Below are 24,840 nucleotides of genomic sequence, written 5' to 3'. Positions count from 1 at the left end.
CAATATCTGTCTTTTGCTGAAGCTCTTCCACTTCTAGTTGCATTGTGTGTTCTTGAGCTTGTGGAGCAACAGTGACACTTTGCAATTCTCCGCTGTGCAAACCACAGGCTATTGTCAAACCATCTCCTGCTCCAATAAATCATTAACATCAGCGGCACCTTTGTTCTATTTCACACTTCATTGAAAGAGAAAATTAAAATCATGTCATTTCCTTACTGGCCACGTACATTCGAATGATAATTTAAAAATCCATTGTATCCTGCTGTGAATCTAGGTGAGCACTATCTTCAATAACAACTGATTTGACGTAATTAATTGAAATTTCATTTGCAAGTCCTGAAGAAGGAAGCTTCTAAGTTACATCAGTGACTCTGTATTATATTAAAAATTACATTGATTAGGAATAACATACATCAATGATTATTTTCCATTATAAGTGTAGCATGTGTGTGTGTGCCCTTGCGAACATATTGGAATTTCTTCTGCACCCTGAAGCTGAATGGTAATAGTCAGAAAATCTCAGCCTTTGTCACACAGTGGTACTGAAACAAGGCATAATCTTGCTTCTGTGTTCAATTTAAATTTTTTTTCTGCCGTTAATCATAATATTTGCACACTGGAAAATGTCCTGTCATTTATTTCTCCAAGAATACATCATCCACTTCTTGGACAGTTGCAGACTGACATGGTCTGTCTTTCAGTTATTCACTGTTGAAGTCTCCATCTATTCTTACAAAATGGCTTTTATGACACGTGTGACACTCATTATTATTGGCAGTGGAAGCATTGCATCAATGGAGTTTTTCCCAATACAGACATATTGACAGCTATCTATTACAAATGGACCAAGTTGGTTGTCTGGACTTCAAAAAGCTCTCTGGTACTGTATGTTAACAGCTGATAACAATCAGAAAGGCAGAAATCTCTGGTTTTATTTCTCCCCAATAATATCCAAACCATCGTGTTTTTTGCAGCCACAGCCTGTTCACCATCATTTTCACTTCTGATCAATTTATGGCTATTTGTCGCCAGAAGTTGTAAAGTAAATATTGCATTAAGAAAATAGCAGCTGTAGTCTGGAAATGGTGACTGTACTGAGCTCTTTAACAACATTTTCTGGTATTTTATCCGAGCAGGTCAGTATTTTCTTAAGAATGACTTCTGATTTTATCAAGTAACAGAAGTAGTTTGCTATTCTCAGGTCTAGATCCTGATTCTGTGACTCAATATTTTTAACATCAGACAAATTTTAGTGACCAGCAGATCCCACAGAAACTTTAGACCACATCACAAGGAAGAACTAGAAACTCGGAGATGTTGAATTACAAGAAATGCATCATTGTAGTGTTTATTATTTCAGCAAATTTTACAAGCAATTGTAACCAAATTTTTATATGGGGTTCAATGTGGAAATTGGGGTCATATTTTATTTGGTTAGATTGCTCAATACAACCCTTTAAGCTGTAGTTCCTGAGTTGCGTATACTTGTACTCCTGTTGTTACCCAGAGTGACCCAGTTCAAGATCAGTTGAAGAATGTGCTGAAGTATCCCATTGTGCTTACTGTTCAAACTGATTCATTGAGAGTTTCCAGTATTTTCTCATTTCATTTTGCATTTCTGGTGAATAACAGTGGGGAGGGAAGCTATCACAATCATAGGCCAGTGCCCTATGAGGAAAGCTAATATAGACATCCCTCACGTACACACAGAGTGAGTATCTTTGAAAAATCTCCAACATATAGATTGAGAGTCAAACACCACCTACCCACCATCTCTCCTACACCCCTGCACATGCATAAAGAATGAGTGCCTCTTCAACACACCCTTAGCACACACATAGTGGCCCATCTTCAAGGTCGAAATCCTGAATCAAGTCATTTTCCAATGATCTCACTACTTGCCTGACAATGCTCACCCATGCAATTTTCATTGTGGAAAGGTCATGAATTCAGGACAGCTGCCTACTGAGAAGGTCGAAAGTCAGAATAAGGTGGGTAGATGCTAAATCAAACAGACTAGAAGGCTTGCTTCCAATGGAACATGGTCTAGTTCTGAAAATGTTAGACCCCATTGGTTCTAAGGCTGAATAGATGGTCGAACTGTCAATGAAAAAGGGTACCGCCACTACTGTTCCACTACTTCAAAAGATGAGCTATCCATCACAGGAATGTCAAATGACAGGACCCAATTCACACAGTAAAATATGAATATCAATTCTGTTTGATGTAAGACAACACATTTTCCACTGGACAATGTACTATATTGCATCTGCAGATTTCTTCCACTTTCACAGCTTCAATAAGGTTAATGGTCTAACAAAAGTCCTATTACAATTGCTGCATGATAAACTCACTGAACCTATCTTATTTTCAACATATTTTAACAATATATCAGCAACAACTTATCTATCATGGGATTCCCAACTCCAGACTTGAGATTCCCAACTCCAGACTAAGGTTCCCTTTGGTTCACAACTCCTCTGAGGTAACATAAGTCATATTTCCTACCAAAAGGGTTTGATTCCATGGAAATAATGGGTGGTCTAAAATGCCAAACTCCACAATGAAGTAAGAAGAGTGGGATTGCTATTTGTAGATTCGCTTACCTGCACAACTATCCTGCCCCCTTAAAATAAAACACGCAAGAAGAATAAACTTTGCAGATTCAGTTTCCAAACACTCTTTTCAAATTCCAACTTCCTCCAACATAGATGGAGGCACAAATGTCTCATCCGGAATGTTTCTCCAACACAAACATGGAATGAAAATGGACAGACCACTCAGAATTAACCTGCGAACTTGAAAGCCCTAGTCCCATTATCTCTGCTCAATGACCTTTGGGGCTTGTGCAAAACTGGGAGAGTTGTCCAAAGGATCAGCCAAGCAATAGTCTGATACTCACAGAATACCTTAAACCATCATTGCAATCCCTGGATACACCATTTCCCAAAAGCAACATAAACCAAACTGAAGTGGCAGCACAAGGTTACGTAATCAGGAAGAGCTGCCCTGAAAATCCTTACCATTGACTCCATTACGTCTTATGGTATCAGGTCACTCCTGATATTTGCCACCTACTACTCACCACCACTGGAGCAGAGCAAGTCATGGCCAGAGCCCAGAGTGGCAGCAGAGAGAGTATGGGCCAAGACCCAGAAGTGCGACACAACCGGAGCACAGTGCAGGAGCAGAGCGAGCACAGGCCGAGTCACAGCTGGAGTCCAGTGTGGGAGCAGAGTGAGCACAGGCCGAGTCACAGCTGGAGCCCAGTGTGGGAGCAGAGTGAGCACAGGCCGAGTCACAGCTGGAGCCCAGTGTGGGAGCAGAGTGAGCACAGGCCGAGTCACAAATGGAGCCCAGTGTGAGAGCAGAGTAAGCACAGGCCGAGTCCCAGGAATAAGTCACACCTGGAGCCGTGTGGGAGCAGAGTGAGCACAGGCCGAGTCACAGCTGGAGCCCAGTGTGGGAGCAGAGTGAGCACAGGCCGAGTCACAAATGGAGCCCAGTGTGAGAGCAGAGTAAGCACAGGCCGAGTCCCAGGAATAAGTCAAACCTGGAGCCGTGTGGGAGCAGAGTGAAACAGACCAAGTCACAGCTGGACCCCAGTGTGGGAGCAGAGTGAGCACAGGCCGAGTCCCAGGAACAAGTCACAGCTGGAGCCCAGTGTGGGAGCAGAGTGAGTGCAGGCTGTGTCAGAGCCAGAGCCCAGTGTGGGAGCAGAGTGAGTGCAGGCTGGGTCAGAGCCAGAGCCCAGTGTGGGAGCAGAGTGAACACAGGCCGTGTCAGAGCCAGAGCCCAGTGTGGGAGCAGAGTGAGCACAGGCCGTGTCAGAGCCAGAGCCCAGTGTGGGAGTAGATGATCACAGGCCGAATCAGAGCCAGAGCCCAGTGTGGGAGCAGAGTGAGCAGAGGCCGTGTCAGAGCCAGAGCCCAGTGTGGGAGTAGAGTGAGCACAGGCCGAATCAGAGCCAGAGCCCAGTGTGGGAGTAGAGTGAACACAGGCCGAATCAGAGCCAGAGCCCAGTGTGGGAGCAGAGTGAGCACAGGCCGTGTCAGAGCCAGAGCCCAGTGTGGGAGCAGAGTGAACACAGGCCGAATCAGAGCCAGAGCCCAGTGTGGGAGCAGAGTGAGCAGAGGCCGTGTCAGAGCCAGAGCCCAGTGTGGGAGTAGAGTGAGCACAGGCCGAATCAGAGCCAGAGCCCAGTGTGGGAGCAGAGTGAGCAGAGGCCGTGTCAGAGCCAGAGCCCAGTGTGGGAGTAGAGTGAGCACAGGCCGAATCAGAGCCAGAGCCCAGTGTGGGAGTAGAGTGAGCACAGGCCGAATCAGAGCCAGAGCCCAGTGCGGGAGCAGAGTGAGCAGAGGCCGTGTCAGAGCCAGAGCCCAGTGTGGGAGTAGAGTGAGCACAGGCCGAATCAGAGCCAGAGCCCAGTGTGGGAGTAGAGTGAGCACAGGCCGAATCAGAGCCAGAGCCCAGTGTGGGAGCAGAGTGAGCACAGGCCGTGTCAGAGCCAGAGCCCAGTGTGGGAGTAGAGTGAGCACAGGCCATGTCAGAGCCAGAGCCCAGTGTGGGAGCAGAGTGAGCACAGGCCGAGTCACACCTGGAGCACAGTGCGGGAGCAGAGTGAGCACAGGCCGAGTCACAGCTGGAGTGCAGTGTGGGAGCAGAGCGGGTGCAGACCAAGCAGGGAGTGCGCAGCCACAGCTGAACCCATAGCAGAGCAAGTACAGGCTGGCTGGGGGATGATTCCTGGAGGTGAGGCTAGGACACAGGTTGGCACTTGGAGGCAGCGAGGCCTCATGTTCTGACCCCGGCGAGCATGGACTCAATGAACAAGGCCTATAATGCGAGTACTATAAAGGTATTTCTTATTCTCATTTGGGATTTTTTAAACTCTATATTCCCATACTAACGTCTTTTATTTACTGTTTCAATTCTGTAACAACACTTGAAGTATCTGTACCTAGGTACCCTGTACCTATGATAGCACCGACATTACAAACTTTTCACTGCAGTCATATGAGTGCATGTGACAATAATGACTATTCTATTCTACCACCGAACCATACTCAGCTGATGTTGAGCACAAATTGGAAGAAACACTGACAGGGAGTGGCTCAGCAACACTATTGCCCAAGTTGGTTGAGTCCTGAACAACAGAGCTGCCAGACTGGGTCTGTAGTGGTGGTGAGGGAAAAAACAAAAGGAAAACTCTATTTAAAGTCACTTTCACAATCTATTTGTCCCTGATGCAATAGTACATGACAGTATTTGTTGGAATGGTATCTCACACTCCTTGTGGAGAAGAATTTGATTCATTACATTCAGGGTACCATGTACCACGTTGTATGAAAGTTCCATTGAGCTAAATGGGACAGTTTTGGTGTCATACTGGTGAAGTCACATCACAGGACATGATACATGTCAAACAAAGGAAGCAGGAAGTATCAGGCAAGGACTAAGTGATTCCACAACCAACAAACCAGATCTAAACTCTACAGTCCTGTCACATCCAGTCTTGAATGGTAGTGGACAATTAAAAAACTAACAGGAGGAGACAACTGTTTGGATATTCCCCCATTGAGAATGTGGGAGCCCAGACCATCGGTATAAAAGAAAAAGCTGAAGCATTTGCAACAATAGTCAGCCAGAACTGCTGAGTGGATGATTAGTCTTGGCCTGTTCCAGAGGTCTCCACCATCACAGATGTTAATCTTGCGCCAAGTCAATTCATGCCATGTCATTTTCACACTCCAACCCAGTCAATTTCCGTCTCATCAGTCTACCCTTGATAAATGTTAGAAAAGATTGTTAACAATGCTATCAAGCAGCACTTGTACACCAACGACTATACACTGATGTTCAGGTGAATTCTGACAGGATCACTCAGCATAACCTCGGGTAAACTTGGGCAAAAGAGCTGAACTCCAGAAGTGATGTGAGAATGATATCAATGCAATACTTGACCAAGTGCAATATTACAGAACTCTGGCAAAATTGAAGCCAATGGTGTCACAAAGATGTCTTGGGTTTGCTGTTGTTTGGAGGACTTAAATTCTGAAGGATTTAAGCATTTGGCAAGGTTTCCCATGGGACACTGGTTAGTAAGGTTAGATCTCATGGACTACAGGGAGAACTATACCATTTGGATACACAACTTCCAGAACTCGAGGGTATGGGTTGACGATGAAGGGAAAGATATAAAAGAGACCTAAGGGGCAAATTGTTCACACAGAGTGTGGTACGTGTATGGAATGAGCTGCCAGAGGAAGTGATGGAGGCGATAACAATTGCAACATTTAAAAGGCATCTGGATGGATTTATGAATAAGAAAGGTTTGGGCCAGGTGCTGGCAGGTGGGACTACATTGGGTTGGGATAACTGGTCGGCATGGACGAGTTGGACCGAAGGGTCTGTTTCCGTGCTGTACATCTCTATGACTCTATGATTGTGGAAAATGGATTTATTTCACATTTTTTGTGGAAATACCTGCATTTTTCTAGAGATGTTGAAAGTTTACGCAACGGTGTCTGCATGATTTCAGAGATAACTGTTCATGGTTAGTGATTTGACCACACATGGCAGAATATCAGAGCAATTGACTTTGGTAATATCCTATGTTTTTATCTCTTGGCCTTCAGAAACAGTCCATTGGGTGGTGTTTTTTTTTAATAATGCCAATCTTTGCAGATAAATTTGTGCTTCTTTATTTTCCTGAAGTGTGTGTGTGTCAATTGTGTTTTGAGGATATTTAGAGTGTTGAGCATGTATACATCTTTATTACTGACTGTATATTAAGCAATTATTGCATCTGCATCTGCATTGAATGAGTTCTCTTTTGATAATTAATAAATAATTTTGCTTATTAAGAAATCTGGTTGATAGATCTTACTTAAAACCTAACATGGGGAAGGTGTTTAATTGGTCACCTTGGTAACTGGAGAAAGGTATTTTACATTACCTTTTTACCCACTGTGTAATGGGTTTACTCCAAATGCACAGACTCTCACAATTACGTGGACTACACCTCTTCCCACCCAGTATCCTGAAAGAACTCCATCCCATTCTCCCAATTCCTCCACCTCCACCCCATCTGCTCAGACAAGGAGACATTCCACTCCCAAGCATCCCAGATGTCCACCTGTTTCGAACAATGTGCTTTTCCCCTCTCTGTCATCTAGACAGCCCTCCACTGCACCACCTCCATTCCCCATTCCACTGCTCTAAACCTGTCTCCCTTGCCAAATGCAGAAAAGACAGAGTCCACCTTGCCCTCACCTCACCCCACCAGTCTCCGCATCCATGCATCATCCTTAAACAGTTCTGCCAACTCCAACTAGACTCCACTACCAAGAACATCTTCCCGTCCCCACTCCTCTCTGCCTTTTGCAAGGACCGGTCCCTTTGATAGTGCTTAGTTTGTGCCACTCTCCCCACCAACTCCCCTGAACCCCTAGGTATCTTCCCCTGCAACCCGAAAAGACACAAAACCTACCAGCACACCACCTCCCTCATCTCCATCCAGGTGAGACACAGTTTCTCACTTCCAACCTAGTTTACTGCAACAGGTGCTCCCGATGTGCTCTTCTCTACATCGGGGAGACCAAATGTAAATTAAGGAAAAGGCTCACCAAGCATCTCCATCAGGCCTGCAGGGGCTGACCAGACCTCCCAGTTATCACCCATTTTAATTCCCCTCCCCACTCTCTAAACAACATGACCATCCTTGGCGTCCTCCATTGCCACAATGACACAAGCTGTAAATTGGAGGAACAACACCTCATCTTCCACCTGGACAGCCTACAGTCTAGAAGACTCAACATTGAGTTCTCCAATTTCAAATAACTTCCCTTCCCTTCCTCTGACTCCCTTCCCAACCCCTCCCCCTCCCTTCCACTCCTCCCAGCCTCCTACTGAATTCATTGCTTCCATTGACCAACCAGGTCAAACTCTCTGCCTGAATTCATCTATCCCCATTTCATCACCTTCCCCCACCACCCTTATATCTGTAGCTCCCCCTACACCCACCCAGATTCCTGAAGAAACATTATACCTGAAATGTCAACTTCTCCACCTCCTGATGCTGCCCTGTCTTGCTGTGTTCTTCTAGCCTCCTGCTTGTCTACTTTGGATTCCAGCACCTGCAGTTTTCTTTGTCTCTACATAAAAGCAATGACCATCTCAAAATAGAGAGAATCTAACTATAGCCATTGTTGCTCAATGAAGTTAACTTTGCTAAATCCCTTACTATCCTAACATCTTGGGGCTAATATTGAACAGAAGATGAACTGGATCAGATATATAAATAACAGCAGATCAGAGGCTAGGAATTCTGGAACAAGTAACTCAGCTCCTGACACCCAACATCTGTCCACCATCTGCAAGGCACAGGTCAGGGGTTCAATGCCTAGATCAGTGCAATACTAATAACACTCAAGAAGCTTGACATCATCCAGGACAAAGCAGCCTACTTCATTGTCAGCATGGGAAAGTCTGGAAGAGAGTGTTTGATGAAACCTCAAGATTAATCCAACCATCCATTATAGACTTGTCACTTTCTAGTTGTCTTGGAAAAGCAGTGACCATAGAGAATGGACCAATGGCACAAATGTACAAGTGGAATGGTCTAAGGTGGAAGGAGAAAGTGTCAAATAATAGACTCCAGAGTTGGCAGATCATAATAAGAGGTAGATTAACCTTCAGGTTGGTGACTATGAGTTTCTATCAAGTCTATAGCCTGAATTTTAACCCTAACCTCCTCTGGTGGACCACATGATATGAAGTTTGATCAATACGTTTCATAGATGACACAAAACTTGGTGGTGCGGCAAACAGCCTTAGATTGCAGGGTGATGAAGATGAGCTAGTCAGATGGGCTGAACAATAGCAAATGAAATTAAATCCTGAAAGGTGTGGGGTGATGCATTTTGGGAGAAAGAACGAGGCAAGGAAGTTCACAATGCATGATAAGACCTCGGAAATACCAAGGATCAGAGGGACTTTGGTCTGGATGTCCATAGATCCTTGAGGCACAAGGACAGGTGGATAAGCCATGATCCTATTGAATGGCAGAATGGGGTCAAGGGGTCAAATGGACTACTCTTGTTCCTATTTCTTATGGTTTTATGGATTAGGTGGTTCAGAGGCAATTGGTATACTATCCTTTAGTTGAGAGCAGGGATGTTATGATGGAGCTATCTAAGATATTTGTTAGGCCACAGGTAGAGTACTATGTGCACTTCGGGTCATTGCAATATGGGAAAGGCCTGATTGCCGCAGAAAGCAGAGGTGATTTACCAAGATGCTATACAGTCTAGAGAAATTCAGCTACGTGGAGAGACTAGATATGCTGGAATTGTTTTCCTTAGAGTAGAGATGGTTGAGGGGAGATCTGATTGCGGTACACAAAATTATGAAGGGTGCACATAGGGTAGATAAGAAGAATATTTTCCCCATTGTACAGGAGTCAATAACAAGAGGCAAAGATTTAAGGGAAGGAGCAGGAGATTCGGAGAGGATTTAAGTTTTTTTCACCTGGAGGGTGGTGGGTATCTGGAACTCACTACCTGAAAAGGTGGGAGAAGCAGGAACCATCACAACATTTAAAAATCATTAGGTGATCGTGGCAGATGGACCAAGTGCTGTAAAATGACACTAGAGTAGATTGGTCCTTGACGACAAATGAATCACAGGGAGGCGGATGGCCCAATTCCATGCTGTGAAGCTCTATCACTGAAGCTAAGATGAGATTTGATAGTAGTTTTCAAAATCATGAGAGGTCAAGTTAGAGTAGATGGGGAGGAACTCTTCCTGCTTATAAAAGGATCAAGAATGAGAGGGCATACTTTTGAGAGTAAAACAGCAAATGTGAGGTGTCTTTTTTTTCACGCAGCAAGTAACTAGGGATCAGGAATGCACTGCCTGGGAGCATGCCAGAAGCAGGTTCAAATGAAGACTTCACGAAGGAATTGGAAGACAGTAAATAGGAATAATCTGCAAGGGAGCAGGTAAAAGGCAGGAGATTGACACCAAGTTATAATGCTCAGGAAACCAGAGCTGAATATAATGGGCCACTTGGCCTATTTCTGTGCTATAACGATTCTGTAATTGGCCTCAATTACTCTCTCCTTAAAAAGGAAATATTGGCTATGCTCCATGATGCTAATTGAATCTACTGACATCTGTGAGCATGAGGGATATGGGTTCAGCTGTGTTGGTGCTCTCTTCTTCCATCCTTGGTACCATTACTTATACAACAAGCTTTCACCATCATGGCTCAAACCAAATGTTCCCTTTGGACAGCATCTTAAAGCCATAGGTACATGGAGCCAGACTGTGGAAGCAGTCAACATTTTCATCAGACAGATAGTGATTAACAGTCAAGCCTGTACTTTGGGGGTACATGCATTGAGCAAATGAACCATCATGAATGTATTCAGCGATCAATGCAGAGTGTTGGAGTGTTTAGGGGCTTATGCTCCATGGGATCATCTTGATGTGTAAACTAGCTTTGTACATAATACATATTTATAAAAGTGTAATATTAATCAAGTAGCCACCGCATAACAAGCCTCAACAAGGAAAGCAGTCTCAGAAGAAATCAGAACCTTGTCCTCCATTCTGTTCTTCCAATTTTGTGGACTTTGTAGAACTGAAGATCTCTTGATAGATCACCACAGTGACCAGATTATATGAGTGTAATGTTAACCTTTATAAAAAGCACAATAGTGTCCAAAACCAATCAAGAGAAAAGCTCCAAGACAGGATAGATAAGGAAAAATTGTTCCTGCTTATAAAACGATCGAGAAGAAGAGCGAACAATTTTAAAGTGTTTTGCAAAAGTAGTAAATGCAAGCTCAGAAAAAAATCAAGCCACAATAACTTCAACAGCCAGGACAAAGCTCCCACAGAACTCGACCTACTGTGGCTGCCAGGTAAACTCATGATATACAGACAGACACACGCGTAGTGCAATTCTCAGATAGTGCTGTCTGATCATGGCCTTGGAATTGTGCAGAACTCAGGAAAGGTTATTAAAATCTCCAGCACAGGCACAAATAAAAGAGAGTGTATGGAAAGGATTAGCAATCAAACTTCAAGCACACTGGACAAATGAATGACCATGAGAAGAGGGACAGTTAATACATGTCTGAAGGTGTTATATCTGAATGCACACAGTATAAAGAATAGGGTAATTGAGCTTGTGGTGCACAATGAAATTGGCAGGTATGACGCATCACAGAGATGTGGCTGCAAGGTGATCAGGATTGGGAACTGAAAATTCAAGGATATGCATCCTATTGAAAAGATAGGCATGTGGGCAGAGGGGGTGGAGTTGTCTTATTAGAAAGAAATGAAATTAAATCAATAGTAAGAAACAAAGTAGGCTCAGATGGTGTAGAATCTGTGTGGGCAGAATTGAAGAACTGCAAAGGTAAAAAAAAACAAAGTTGGAGTTATGTAAAAACCTCCAAATAGTAGTCAGGAGCTGGGGTACAAATTACACCAGGAGATAGAAAGGATGTGTAGGGAAGGCAAAGTTACAGTGATCATCGGGGATTTCAATATGCAGGTGTTGATGCCCATGCCAAGTATTTGGCAGAAAATTGACTCATTACTGATAAACAGGTTTATACATAGAATTTAATAACTAGTTACACTACACCTTAAATTACACAGTAGTGTTTCTTGTGAAGTATCAGGCTGAACTTTAGAGGAAGAACACATTATTGTTAGGAACATGGGACGGCAAATTAGAATTGGTACAAACGCAAACACACATTGGTTAAACCCACAATCAGTGCATTATATCCTAACATGCAAAGCTCATCTTTTGGTGTCAGTTAAGTTTTTCGTAATTAGTTGCCATATACAGTTTGTCTCTCATCACTACATCACCCATCACCAGAAGCACAGTAGGAAGGGAACCAAAAAGTAGTACAGAGCAGGGAAAACCAACAGCTAGATACCATGGCACAGGATCACTATGCTGGAACTTTCTCCACCGAGGTGTACAATATCCATTCAGTGCAGCAGAGGTTAACCCCACTGGGAAACTATGGGCCCAGGGCAATGGCTCCAGCAACAAGTGGCAACACTAGAAAAGTTTCACAAATCACAGGATACCCATTTCATGACACCATCCACCCAACACTATTTTTTGATAAGCTACTAAAAATTATAAAGAACCATGAGAGCCAAAAGAAATGGAGGAACTGCCCATGGACAAAATCAACAACACAAAATCCCAATCAATCCATAAACTGCAACAAGCAATACTTTCTTCAAAAATTGACTGTGCTAAATTGTCCATAGTGTTCAGGGATGTGGGGGTTAGGTGCATTAGTTAGGGCTAAATATAGGGTAGGGGTAATGGGTCTGGGTGGGTTACTCTTCAGAGGGTCGGTGTGGACTTGTTGGGCTGAAGGGCCTGTTTCTACATTGTAGGGACTCTATGGAGATAGGAGAAAGTGAGGACTGCAGATGCTGGAGATCAGAGCTGAAAATGGGTTGCTGGAAAAGCGCAGCAGGTCAGGCAGCATCCAAGGAGCAGGAGAATCGACGTTTCGGGCATGAGCCCTTCTTCAGTCCTGTAGAAGGGCTCATGCCCGAAACGTCAATTCTCCTGCTCTTTGGATGCTGCCTGACCTGCTGCGCTTTTCCAGCAACCCATTTTCAACTCTATGGAGATGGTCCAACTCGAGATGGCACAGTGCTAGATCTAATCCTACAGAAAATCCCAAAGTAGTTCATATGTATATTAAGTGTAAGAGAATTATTGTGTGCAGTTGTGGTCACCACACTAAAGGAAGGATGTGGAAGTTTTGGAGAGAGTGCAAAAGAGAGTACCAAGATGTTTATTGGATTGGATTGCATGAGCTTTAAGGAAAGGTTGGACAAATTTGGATTGCTCTCGCTAGAGCATTGGAGGCTGAGGGGCGACCCGAAAAAAGTATATAAAATTATGAGAGGTGTGGATAGGGTAGATAGTTGGAGTCTCTTGTCCAGGTAGGAAATGTCAAACACATGGAAGCATAGGTTTAAGGTGAAAGGGGAAAAGTTTAAAGGAGATTAACAAGATACGTGTTTTTCACAGAGGGTGGTAGGTACCTAGAATACATTGCCAGGGACGTGGGAGAAGCAGATGCAATAGCAATGTTTAAGAGGCATTTAGACAAGACACATGAACAGGCTGGGAATAGAGGGATCCAGACTACATGCAGGCAGATGGGATTGGTTTCAAATGGCATCATGGTTGGCAAAGGGCCTGTTCCTGCGCTGAAATGTTCTATGCACTATATTACTACCAGCGAAAGGCCTATTAGAGACTAAGGGGCATTCTGTGTATGGAGCCAAAGAATGTTGGTGAGGTCTAAAATGAATATTTCAAATTTGTATTCACAAAGGAGAGACAGATTGTCACTGGAGATTTCAATTGGAATGGTGAGGTTCTAAAGCATGTTGAGATTAAAAAGGAGGAGCTTTTACATGTATTAGTGGGCATAAAGGTGCATAAATCTCAAGGGCCTGATTGAAGTATCTCAGACAGCTATGGAAATCAAGGGAGGAGATTGCTGGGGCTCTGGAGAAAATACTTTATACTTCACTGGCCACAGATGAATTGCCAGATGATTGGAGGGTAGCTAATGTGATTCTTTTGTTCAAGAAGTACAGCATGTAATTACAGGCCAGTTAGCCTACTGTCAATGGTAGAGAAATTATTGGAAAAAGTTCTGAGGGCCAGGATTAATCAACACTTAGAAGCACAGGTTTTGATCAGGGGTTGTCAGCATAGATTTATTGGTGGGAGATTCTGCCTGACTAATTAATCTGAGGTTTTAAAATATATTGATAAGGACCATGCAATTGATGGGGCTTATATGGATTTCAGTAAGGCCTTTAACAAGGTCCCACATGAAAAGCTGGTCCAAAAGATAAGAACCCATGGGAACCAAAGTACGTTCGCAAACTGGATCCAAACTTGGCTTGTAAGTAGTGAGTTAAATGATAAAGAGTTGATTTGTGACTGGAAGACTGTAACCAGTGGTGTATCACGGGGATCAGTGGTCGGACCCTTGCTGTTTGTTATGTACATGAACGACTTAGATATGAATGTAGATGGTGCAAATAGTAAATTTGCAGATAACACAAAAATTGATGGTATTGTTGATAATGAGGGGGATGGTCTCAGCCTACAGTCTGATATTGGTCAGTTAGTAAATTGGACAGAGCAATGGCAGATGGAATTTAAGGAGAAAGTGAGGTCTGCAGATGCTGGAGATCAAAGTTGAAACTTTATTGCTGGAACAGCACAGCAGGTCAGGCAGCATCCAGGGAACAGGAGATTCGACGTTTCGGGCACAGGCCCTTCTTCTCATTCCTGAAGAAGGGCCTGTGCCCGAAACGTCGAATCTCCTGTTCCCTGGATGCTGCCTGACCTGCTGTGCTGTTCCAGCAATAAAGTTTCAACTTTGATCTCCAGCATCTGCAGACCTCACTTTCTCCTCGAAGATTTCAACCTACTGCGAATCCTCTTACAAGGATGCCTTCCTTGAAGAAGCTCTCTGCCTCTCAAGTCATTCCTGAAGAAGGGCCTGTGCCCGAAACATCGAATCTCCTGTTCCCTGGATGCTGCCTGACCTGCTGTGCTGTTCCAGCAATAAAGTTTCAACTTTGATCTCCAGCATCTGCAGACCTCACTTTCTCCTCGAAGATTTCAACCTACTGCGAATCCTCTTACAAGGATGCCTTCCTTGAAGAAGCTCTCTGCCTCTCAAGTCATTCCTGAAGAAGGGCCTGTGCCCGAAACGTCGAATCTCCTGTTCCCTGGATGCTGCCTGACCTGCTGTGCTGTTCCAGCAATAAAGTTTCAACAGATGGAATTTAATCCTTATAAGTATGAGGTAATGCATTTTAGGAGGTCTAATATGGGAAGGATATACACAATGAATGGTAGGTCTATATGGAGTACTGAGGAACAAAAGGACTTTGGTGTCGAAGTCCATAGATCCCTGAAGGTGCCAGATATTGAAGAAGGCATACTTGCCTTCATTGGCTGGGATGAACAATGGAGGAGTAAGGAAGTCTTGATGCAACTTTATAAAACATTGGTTAGGCCACTTTGGAATACATTGTGCAGTTCTGGCTGCCAGACCTTCAAAAGGACATGATTGCACTGCAGATGATGCAGAGTAGATTTATGAGGATGTTTCCTGGGATGGAAAATCTCAGATATAAGGAGAAACTGGATAGGCTCAGTTTGTTTTCCCTGGAGCAGATGAGGCTGAAGAGGGATCCGATTGAGGTATACAGAATTATAAGAGGCATAGACTGGGTAGATTGTGACAACATGTTTCCTATGGCAGACATGTTTAAGACCAGAGGGCAGCGGTTTAAGGTGAGGAGTGAATGGTTTCAAGGGAATCTAAGGAAAGACTTTTTTTCACCCAGGAGGTACTAGAAATATGGAGCCTGAAAGGATCGGTGGAGGTAGGAACTTTTGCAACATTTAAGAGCTATCTGAACAAGCAATTAAAATTCCAAGGCACAGTTGGCTATGGACCAAGCGCAGAAAACTGGAATTAGAATAGTTTGGTGTTTGTAGGTCAGCATAGACTTGGTGAGCCAAAGGTTTGTCCAATCTCTCCAAATGCACTCCAATCCAGGCAACATCCTGATAAACTGCTTTTAATCCCTCAAAAGCCTCCACATCCTTCCTACAGTGTGGCAAGGAGGACCAATCACAATAATCTAAACATGGCCTAACTAAAGTTTGATACTGTTGTAACAAGACTGGCCAGTGTTCATACTCAACATCTGACTGATGAAGGCAAGTTTGCTATATGCCTTTTTTACTACTTTACCCACCTGTGTTGCCTCTTTCACAGAGCAATAGATTTGTACCGCAACATGCCTCTGTATATCAATTCTCCTGAGGATCCTGCCATTTACTATCTACATTTTCCTACACTTGACCTCCCAAAACGCATCACCTCACAATTGCTCAGATTAAGCTCCATCTGCTATTTCTCCAACCAACTTTCCAACTGATTTATATCCTTTGATAATCCTCCTCACTATCCAAAACTCCACCAATTTTCATGTCATCTGCAAACTTACTGATCATGCTACCTACATTTTCAATCAAGTTATTTATATACCTGTATATAACAAATAGAGGTCCCAGTATAGATTCACCAGTCAGAAAAATATCCCTCCACAACAGTCCTCTATCTTCTATGACCATGCCAATTTTGTATCCAATTTACCAACGCACCATGGATCTCATGTGACTTCAAGTTCTGAATCAGCCTACCATGAGGAAACTTGTCAAATGCTTTAGCAAAGTCCATGTGAACAACATCCACTCTCCTACCCTCAACTATCTTCATCACTCCCTCAAAACAAATCTGTCAAACAAGACCTCCTTCACACATAATCATGCTGACTATCCCGATAAGGCCACGCAGACATAGGGAGGTTGTGCAAATGTCACACAGAGAGTCACCTGAGGGTAGAATCGAACTTGGGTCCCTAGCACTGTGAGGCAGCAATGCTAACCACTGAGCCATCATGCCACATCATGGTGCTATGTCCAAGTCCACAATCTAAGCTCATCTGCCTTATCTGTTATGCTGCTTGCATTAAAATAAATACACTTCGGACTGCTTGTCCCGCTGTGTTCATTAATATGGCTCTGCCTGTTCTTCCTATTTGTCTTACTTGACTTAACCTCTACCTTCTCCTCAGTCACTCCACATGTTGACTTACTGCTCTGGTTCCCACCCTCCTGCCACACCTCTGGTGCTATTAAGAGTTAGAAGTACAAATACTTGGATACAAGCAAAGGCGTAGTAGAAAATGCAACCAGGCCAGATCATACAGAGTCTTCACTGATCATAGTATTGTGTTGCAATGTCAGTTCAGACCAATGTATGGCATACCGATCGTGATGATGAAAGTGAGAAAGAACACTCCAACAATGGTAGTGTGTTGGGACTGAGTGACTCCAATCAGCCACAAGACATTCAGGTTGTTAAATAACTGCAATAGAAAGCATCACAAACTTCTCCAGATAGTTATGTAATCACCAGATTAAGATGAATTATCAAACTTTCAAAACATTCAAATTTGAAATCGTAATCTTGTTAATTTGGATGTTTTTATCTTTAGAAAAAAGTGGATGTTGTGCTGCATCTCAAGGTCAGACACACCCATGGTATCATCTTCTGCTGTAGCATGTGACCTGAGGGTATGTTTTATATTCCATCTTACTCCAGGATCACTTGAAGCATGACATGCTAAGAGCTTAATCTAAGTCCAGAAACCTATGTGCCTGCAAACATAATGTCTGCACATAATATTCAGCTGTAATAAATGTCTGTGGAAATTTTCAATATCACAATATCCAAGCCCAGTTTGTTTTTACATTTTAAGAGCAAAAGTAACCATTGCTGCAACAGCTAAAATACCTCGTTGGTGACATACATGCACCAGGAATATACTCAGAGTGTTAAACCATACACCAGCACCCTTACATATATCCTAGTGATAGCAGGCAGACACTTCAAGATTCACTGTGAAACATGCACTAGACTGAGGAAGCAGTCCACCTTATAATCCTTGGATGAAGAATTTAATTAACTCAAGCAGATGGTCAACCAAACCTGGACAGAACAATTATATGTATTTCTAAACCATTCCATCTAACAGAAACATATTCTGAACCAGAGGCCTCAGGTTCTTGCTATTAACCTGTTTAAAAAAATTGGAACAAATCCAGCCTGATCTCCAGGCATTCTACAGGAGTAATAAATTAATGGAATGCATCATTGAAGGAGTGGGATTCATAATGGACACCATTTACTCTAACATCTGTCTGGACCTTACCAAAGAAAGAATTAAATCTCAATGCTTTTGATTTCATTAAAGCCACAAAGTGCAAAATGAGAAAAATCCCACAAATCAGAGGTAAATCCAGCTCCACTTGGAAACAGACAAAGGCCATAAAGAAATTCCACAAACACCACTGTGACAATACTATGGCTTTATGAAGCGTATCTTGTCCTTTTCTTTCATGAAGAGATGTTGAGACAGATGTATCAAGTGGATTATGTCAGGCAAATCAAGTAAACAGCTTGTGAGGCCTTCGATTATTTTCAAAGTTGGAACAACGGAAGCAGCCTGAATGGGTGGAGTCAAGCTCCAACAGAACCAGGATTTTAGTTTAGCTTACAGTGGCTATTGGTGTTTGGAAGCTGCAAAATGTCTGTTTCTGCTACAGCAAAATGCTTGAGCTCTATCTCTTTCGCGCTCTCAATGTTTTCTGTTTCCTCCTGGACTGGAGAATTGAATGTGAGACAACTAAATTTGCTTTTGCCAATGGTGTGTTGGTGGGATAAGTTTTCTAATAGAGTTAGGGTATTCTAATTCTTCTTTCTTTTGTTATACTTTAACTATAGCATATGAATAAAGTGTGTTTTGCTTCAAGCTTGGTAGTTTGACCAATCGAATGACACAATGCCTTCGAAAATAATGCATTTGATGCTATCTTAATGTATTTTGCCCTGCATTTACCTTGTCTATTGTTTATATAGATTTCTATGCAATCCCCCCACCTCTCCCCTGCCCATGTTCTTCTAAATACATGAATATAGTCCTAACTGAACCAACATTTCTTCGCACATAAGTCCTACCATCCCAAGAATCAGAGTGGTAAACCTTTGTTGCACTTTCTCCACAGCCAGCTCATCAGAAATGAAGACCAAAGCTTCTCATAATAGCCAGTTGTGGTCTCACTTATGCCCTGTATAATTGCAAAAAAAATCCCTGCTCCAGTACTCAAATCCTCTTGTTATGAAGGCCAACATATCATTTTCCTCCCTTATTGCTGGTTGCATTTGCATGCTTATTTTCAGCGACTGGTGTACATGGACACCCAGTTCTTGTTGCACCTGCCCCCTTTCCCAGTCTTTTTGCTATTCACATCATAATCTGCCTTCCTACTTTTGCTGCCAGAGTGGATAACCGCACATTTATTCACATTATACTTCATCTGTCATGCATTTGCCCATTCATTCGACTTGTTCAAATCACACTGAAGCATGTGGCATGTGTAGAGATTGGCTGACAGTCAGGAAGCAAAGGGTAGGCATAAATAGGACTTTTTCAGGACAAGATATAAATTGTGGTGTGCTGCAGGGATCAGTACTAGGACCTCAATTATCTACAATTTACATGAATGATGTAAGTAAAAAGTGGAGATATGATTGCTAAATTTGCTGAAAACACAAGGCTCGGTAAGAAGGTAAGTTGTGAAGAGAACATAATAAAGATATAAAAAGGTACAGGTAAAGTCAGTGAGTGAGCGAAGATGTGGCAAATGGAGGATAATGTAATAAAATGTGACAATAACCATTTTGGCAGGAAAAAATAAATAAGCATTTAATCTAAATGCTGAGACATTGCATACTTTTGAGATGTAGAAGGATCTCGTTGTCCCGCATGAATCACAAAAGGTTAGCATTCAAGTATAGCAGGTTATGAAGAAAACTCAGAATGTTAACACTTGTCACAAAGGAAATTAAGTACAAAAGTAAGAAGGTAATACAGGGCTCTGGTGAGACTCCATCTGGAGGACTATGCAGAGTATTGGTCACATTATTTAAGAAAGAATGTAAATATTTTGGAAGCAGTTCAGAGAACGTTTCCCAGATAAATGCCTGGAAATGGGGCACGTGGAGATGGCGGACTTGGAGGTGGAGGGCAGGTATTTGTCTGATAAAGACAGGTTGAACAGACTTGTATCGTTGAATTTTAGAAGGGTGAGAGGTGACTTCTACATATTGGAATTTATAAAATCCTGACGGGTCTTGACAGAGTGGATATAGACAGGGTGCATTCTTTAATGTAAGAATCTGAGAGCTTATTGATTAAATTTGAGGGGTCACTCATTTAAAACGGATCAGGCAGACTATTTTTTTCAAAGTTTTGTCTGCATTTGGCACTCGCTTTCTGAAAAGGCTATACAAGTGGAGTCCCTTGATATTTTTAAGGCAGATATGGCTAGATTCTTATGAAGCACGTGGGTGAAAGGTGATCATATGACTCCACTTGCTTAACATATTAATCCACAAAGTTGTTCCTTCATTTTTGGTCATGTCAAAAAGTGGATAGATGATGTTTCCTATCTCTAATACTTAGGCTTACATCCCAATCCACTTACAGGAGTGCCTATGTGGTTGACAAGGGTTGATTGGGAACTGAGACAAAGGCAGCCATATTTACCAACATTTCTGCTAGCCCCACAATGATGGTGCTATTATTATTCACAGGTCCTCTCTCTCAGTGCCTCTGGGGCCAATACGATCTATCAATTCTTTCTGGTAATCCTTTTGATTATTTCATAGATCTGCTTGATGGTGTAGTCTGTACTGGTGGCCTGTTGGGGAAGGGGGCACAAATCCCACTTTGCTATTCCTGGTTTTATCACGGGTCAAAGACAGTCTAGTCTTAGCGACTTCATTCGATAATAATGCTATTTCCATCACTGCTGTTTTACAGCACAACCATTCTTTCATTGGCCTGGTTTACCTGAGGTAAGCTACCACTTCGTTGTTTACCTGCGATCTGTGCACAGCACTATTTCTGGCTACTTTACCTGCAGATCTGTTTCTTGATTGAACTCACTGAAACAACCTATTCGGCTCCTTGATGTAACTGTGATTGAGAGCTCAGGAAAAAGTTAATATATGTTACTAGTTGTAGTATTGCAGTCTTCACTCCAATACTTAGATACAAGGGTTGATTCCAGAAATAGTGCTTCAGATTTTTATACATTTCTGGGGAGCATGTGAAATGTTTTAGGGCTGGAATATTGTTGGTTTAGGCATTGTAACTGCTTTTTGGTAATTATTTGTTTTAGGTGCTTCCCCAAAAGTCATTGTTATTTCCCTTGAGTCTATGGAGCTGTCTAACCTGGTGTAATGCTTTCATTTGTACAGTTGTCTGTGTGCCTAGTATAGGTACTGGTGTTTGACCATAGTGACTCTGTTGCTGCTCTTGTTTGCAGCTTTATATAACTAATGGTGTTACGGACCATGCCAAACCATGTTCCCAATGACTAGGGAGTCCAGAACCTGGGGTCATAGTCTAAAGGTAGGCCATTTAGGATTGAGATCTGTAGAAATATTTTCACCCACAGAATGGTAAGCCTGTGGAACTTCCTACTACAGAAGGTTGAGGCCAGAATATTGATTGTTTTTTCAAGAAGGAGTTAGATATAGTTAAAGATATCAAAGGGTATGGGGAGCAAGTGATAATGGGGTACTAAGATGGATGATCCACCACAATAATATTGAATGGCTTACTCCTGCTCCTATGTTTTCAATGTTTCCCTATTACAAAGTTATCCAAGAGAACTGCTTCATTAATAGTGTCTTCTAACATTTTGTCTATGGCAGATGTTAAGCTATCTGACTTTCTGTTACCCTCCCTTTGTGAGTAAATCACTATCATTATCTTCTAATCTAATAGGACTATCTGTAAATCAAGGGATTTAAATTAAAACCGATGCATCAACTATTACATTAGCCACTTCCTTTAAGAAGCTAGAACTCAGATACTTGTCAGCCCATAGTGCCAATATTTTACTGAGTACCACCTTGTTGGTGATTGTTATCCTTTTTCCTTTCCATATCCTGATTTATTGCTGCTTCTCAGATCTTATTTCTATCCACTATAGCAAAAAGCGATCCAAAACATTTGTTCAATTTTTCTGTTATTTCCTTATTTTCCATTATTAATTAATGGTGACTTGATAGAGATGTACAAGATGTTGAGAGGCATAGATAGAGTGGATAGTCAGAGACTTTTTCCCCTGGCGGAAATGTCTATCATGAGGGGGCATAATTTTAAGCTAATTGGGGAAAGGTTTGGGGGAGATGTCAGAGGTAGGTTTTTATACTCAGAGAGTGGTGGGTACATAGATACACTGCCAGCAGTGGTAGTAGAGTCAGATACATTAGGGACATTTAAGCAACTCTTGGATAGGCACATGGAAGTTAGTACAATGAAGGGTATGTAGGTCAGTCTGATCTTAGAGTTGGATAGAAGGCTGGTACAACATCAAGGGCCGATGGACCTGTACTGTTCTATGTTCTGCCTCTTATCAAAAAGCCCACCTAGTTCACTAACATCCCTTAGGGAGGCAAATCTGCCAGCCCTATTCAGTCTAGCCTATATGTGTCTCCATGCCTACAGAAATGTGATTGATTCTTAGGAATGGTCAATAAATGCTGGCCTAGCCAATAATGCTCATGTTCCATGAATGAATTTTTAAAATTTCCTCTTCTCTTCTTTTGCTGAAAAGAGAGCAATCTTGTCTTCTGGGAAGAGGGTTTTTTTTTCTCTCAAAGGATAATCAAACTGTGGAATTCTTTACCACAGAGGGCTGAAGAGGTTGGGAAGTTGAGATTATTCAAGGCTTAGATAAATAGGTTTTTAATCAGTAAGGGAAATAAGGGTTTTGGCGATAAAGCATGAAAGTGGAGTTGAGGATTATCAGATCAGACATGATCTCATCGAATGGAGGAGCAGAGTCGATGGGCTGAATGGCCTAATTCTGGTCTTACATTTGGTAACCTTATAGACTTTTCAAGTCAAGTTACTTTGTAATGATTTTAAATTGACACACTAAAACACAGATACACTAACATATATGAATGTATATCGCTGCGAAAACAGAAGTCACTTGTACTAATTCACTTACTGATTTAGGTAGTAGCAAAATGCTTGAACATTTTGAGTATTACTTTTCAGTGAAACATAGAGTCCTCGTAAAACAAGAATCTCTGTCAAAACTAATCAGGGATTAAAGTAACCACAAGTGAAAAATTCCATCTGCCATTACAATCTTAAACTATTCAAATAAAATATTGAATATGGACCAAAGGGCTGAGAGGGGGCAGGTGGAGTTTAATTTAGATAAATGCGAGGTGCTGCATTTTGCGAAAGCAAATCTTAGCAGGACTTATAACAGTTAATGGTAAGGTCCGAGGGAGTTGACTGAACAAAGAGACCTTGGAGTGCAGGTTCATAGCTCTTTGAAAGTGGAGTCGCAGGTAGATAGGATAGTGAAGAAGGTGTTTGGTATGCTTTCCTTTATTGGTCAGAGAATTGCATGCAGGAGTTGCAGCTGTACAGGACATTGGTTAGGCCACTGTTAGAATATTGTGTGCAATTCTGGTCACCTTCTTATCGGAAAGATGTTGTGAAACTTGAAAGGATTCAGAAAAGATTTACAAAGATGTTGCCAAGGTTGGAGGATTTGAGGTATAGGGAGAGGTTGAATAGGCTGGGGCTGTTTTCCCTGGAGCGTCAGAGGCTGAGGGATGACCTTATAGAGGCTTATACAATCATGAGGGGCATGGATATGATAAATAGACAAAGTCTCTTCCCTGGGTTGGGGGAGTCCAGAACTAGAGGGCATAGGTTTAGGGTGAGAGGGGAAAGATATAAAAGAGACCTAAGGGGCAACGTTTTCATGCAAAGGATGGTGCGTGTATAGAATGAGCTGCCAGAGGAAGTGGTGGGAGGCTGGTACAGTTGCAACATTTGAAAAGCATCTGGATGGGTATATGAATAGGGAGGGTTTGGTGGGATATGAGCCGGGTGCTAGCAGATGGGACTTGATTGGGTTGGGATACTTGGTCGGCATAGATGAGTTGGACCAAAGGGTCCGTTTCCAGGCTGTACATCTCTATGACTCTACTCACAAGGTTTACCTTTAAAACACACTGAGTTTTAGTGACCTCACAATGTTCTTGGCTATTTTGTCATGGACTCTAGTCTTAGAAACTGTTTTAGTGATGACAACATAGTGAACAGCTCAGGCTAGCTGATTGTGTGGCTTTGTTACTCTCTCGAGTTAACGAGTTTGAGACATTGTAGACTTAAGAGCTACTTTTTTAGAAAGAGTGTCTCTCTTTTTATTTCTCTCTGCGAATAGTTGCTCGGTGATCCAAAAAGCTAATAATATTTTAAGTGGAAAGGATAGACAGTTATATGCATAATATTGTTCAAAGTTTTCAAAGTGATTTTTAGGTGATTTGAGATCAATTTTTGTTGTATCGAATGTTTAAAACTGAGATGTAGCCTGAGGCTGGAGAAGTAATATTAGGAACAAAGCATTGGCGAAGGAAATGAATAGATACTTTATGTTGCATCCCCATCTGGGCATTCATATTCTGTGCGGAAAAGCTGGGGGTATTCACTGACATCTTTAACCACTCCTGCTAATATCTGAAGTCTCCACCTGGTTCAAGAAGACCACCACCATCCAAAGAAAAATCACGCAGCATGCCTCAATGACTACCATCCAGTGGCTCCAACTTCCATAATTACGAAGTGCTTCAAAAGGTTACGTCAACTCCACCTTACCAGATTGCCTTGATCCTTTGAAATTCGCCTACTGAAGCAATGGGTCCACAGCAGACGTTATTTCCTTGGCCATACACTCATCCCTGGAGCATCTGGATAACAAGGATACCTATGTCAGGCTCCTACTTCCTGACTACAGTTCCGCTTTCAACACCATAATTCCAAACAAACTCATTACCAAATTCTGAGACCTAGGACTCAGCCCCTCACTGTGTAACTGGATCTTTGATTTCCTGATCCGTAGACCACAATCAGTAAGAAAAGGCAACAACACCTCCTCTACATTATCTTCAACACCAGTACCCCGCACAGTTGCGTACTCAGCCCTCTACTATACTTCTTATGCACTCACAATTGTGTGGCCAAATATCATTCCAACTCCATTTACAAGTTTACTGATAACAA

This window comes from Chiloscyllium plagiosum, unplaced genomic scaffold (assembly GCF_037043375.1).
Source record: "Chiloscyllium plagiosum isolate Xiang-an unplaced genomic scaffold, Cpla_swu_hap1 HiC_scaffold_47, whole genome shotgun sequence".
In the NCBI taxonomy this organism is placed as follows: Eukaryota; Metazoa; Chordata; class Chondrichthyes; order Orectolobiformes; family Hemiscylliidae; genus Chiloscyllium; species Chiloscyllium plagiosum.
The sequence above is the reverse complement of the archived record's forward strand: the minus strand, read 5'-3'. Positions refer to the sequence as shown.